At 46.0% G+C, this 2,427-nt stretch overlaps 1 long non-coding RNA gene across 1 annotated transcript; it reads right to left on the bottom strand.

Moving 5' to 3' along the window:
• Window positions 1-1,062: 1,062 nt before the first annotated feature.
• On the bottom strand, window positions 1,063-1,959 carry LOC140593400 (uncharacterized). Its single transcript, XR_011993704.1, has 3 exons — window positions 1,740-1,959; window positions 1,402-1,482; window positions 1,063-1,150 (listed from the first exon to the last, which is right to left on the bottom strand). It is a non-coding gene; the product is annotated as an uncharacterized lncRNA (long non-coding RNA).
• Window positions 1,960-2,427: the final 468 nt, after the last annotated feature.

Raw genomic sequence — 2,427 nt, 5'->3', positions numbered from 1 at the left:
TGGCCACGAGTTCTTGTATTGGAACTAATGCTGAAGTAACTATTCGGTTGAACAGCATCCAAACCTGTTAGAATCTTATAGACCTGGATCATGTCCGCCCTCAGTCTCCTTTGCTTGAGGCTGAACAGATTTAGCTCAAATAACCTTTCCTCGTATGACATTCCTCTAAGACCAGGAATCATTCTTGTGGCCCTACGCTGCACCTTTTCTAAGGCCGCTATGTCCTTTTTAAGATATGGTGACCAAACCTGTACACAATATTCTAGGTGAGGTCTCACCAAGGAATTGTATAATCTTAGCATTACCTCCCTTGACTTAAACTCCACACACCTGGAGATATACCCCAACATCCTATTGGCCTTTTTTATTGCTTCCCCGCACTGGCGAGAATGAGACATGGAAGCATCAACATACACACCAAGGTCTTTCTCATAATCAGCTACCTTTATTTCAGTAGGTCCCATAAAATACCTGTACTTTATATTTCTGCTCCCTACATGGAGTACCTTACATTTGTCTATGTTAAATTTCATCTGCCAGGTGTCAGGTCCTGTCTTTCTTTTCGTCCTTGTTCTTGTTTTGTGTCTCTGTCTTGTTCCCTGTTCTTCGTTGATGGTTTTTGGTTTTTGTCTTCCAGGTCCTGTTCCCCCGGTCTCGTCCCGTCCGTCGCCTCCTCTCGGGCGCGCCCGGTGTGCGCCTTTGCGGGGGGGTTCTGTCATGATCCGCTCCGTCCGCTCCTGATGTGTGCCACGCCCACCTCGTTACCTCGTGTTCAGCCCTAATTGTGATCGCCTGTGTCCTGTTAAGTCTAGCCCGTCTTTTGTATTTAGTCCTCGTCTGAGTCAGTCTTCCCCAGACTTGTCATTGTATTGTCATGTTTTGTTCCTTGTCCGCCAGTCTTCCCTTCAATAAACCCCGTCTGTCCATATTTGCGGCTCTGCTTGCCTGCTTCACCACTCGCCCGCTTGCCAGTGTGACAGAGCCCATGCGGCAATCAATCAAATGAGTCAATCAATATATAAACAAACAAACAAATACGAAGGAACAAAACATAAAACATGCACCTCTGAGTCTCTGATTTCCGATCGGGCACTTATGTGCTCCAGATGTGGTAGTCCCCAGCAGTCATCACTGCACACTGGTAGATCTCCTGTCATACATATCAAACCATACATGAAAATAATAACCAAATAAGTGTTTCACCACATTTCTGTGATACTGAGCCATCTTATGAAGCATATAACACTTTCTTAGGGTGGCTGAAGGTTGGTATACATTTAGCTGCAGATCAAGTACCCACTGCAAACATACATAAGTATACATATTCTAAAAAACATGGATGTGTTAAGGTTTTTATTAAGTTGTACAACCAGGCCCTCAAAAAATATATTGTCTTCATACCAGGGGATGCTGCAGTTGTCATACCATGAGCTGGTGCTGTTGTTGTTGTTTGTGCTTGTTCGGCTGGTGCTTCAGCTGGTGCTGCAAAAAAGCACATTTTAAACAAATGATTTAGAATGAGTTAATCGGTTGTACTGCATGCATTTCTCATCAACGCTATGCTGTCTAGCATTTCTGACAGATTTGTAAGTTATAGCTTTATGATCTTTCAAATTGCAAAATAAACATGAGGAATCACCTACAATTAAAATACAAATATAACTTCACGGCACCGTACAGCAAAATTACATAAACATGACATTAACACTAATAATTTAGAATGAGGGTGGAATACATACCCAAAACTGTCTGACCATTGGAATTTAACTGTATGTCCACTCCTTTGCCCAATCTCTTCTTCATGCTTTCTATAGTTCTTGAATTTCTAGCATTGTTGTAGTGATGTTTAGACGGAGCTCGTTAGCCTTGGTAGGCAGTTTGTCTAGGAGAAGGAAAACTCTGATTTCAAACCACAGCGCCAGGTGTGCTGAACAGTCTCGATGCGCGACGACCCTGGGTTTCACGGACGTGGGTTCCACGGACGTGACTCAGGCATTCAGCAACCATGCCCCTGCCAGGGTTACCAGCCCCGCTGCCTTGTGGGTATCTTCCGGGAGGAGAAAAGGCTATGGGAGTAAACCCAGACAGAAAATCCAGAGTGGAGCCCCTAAGGCGGCTGGCCAGTGCTCTGCGCCCCAGCCGGCAACTCCTGCAGCCAAGCTGGTGCCAAACGTATTGCTTTGCTTTCCTTTGGAATTCACCAGCAAGGCCGAGAGGGGGATACTAGTGTCTGGGCAGCCTAGTGTCTCCATACCCGCGCCCAGGCTTGCGTCCTGGAGAGGTCACTCCAGTGCTGTCTTACAGCATCATACAACACGGAAGACAGCAGTTATGAGTTATAAGCCCATATCCGATTGGCGTAGGATAGGGCGCCACGGGCTGTCTTCGACGGTGGGAGGATCCATCGCGTTCCACTGGTCAACTACC

Source organism: Paramormyrops kingsleyae, chromosome 11, assembly GCF_048594095.1.
Source record: "Paramormyrops kingsleyae isolate MSU_618 chromosome 11, PKINGS_0.4, whole genome shotgun sequence".
Taxonomy (NCBI): Eukaryota; Metazoa; Chordata; class Actinopteri; order Osteoglossiformes; family Mormyridae; genus Paramormyrops; species Paramormyrops kingsleyae.
Note: the sequence above shows the minus strand (reverse complement) of the source record. Positions and strands in the feature narration are given on the sequence as shown.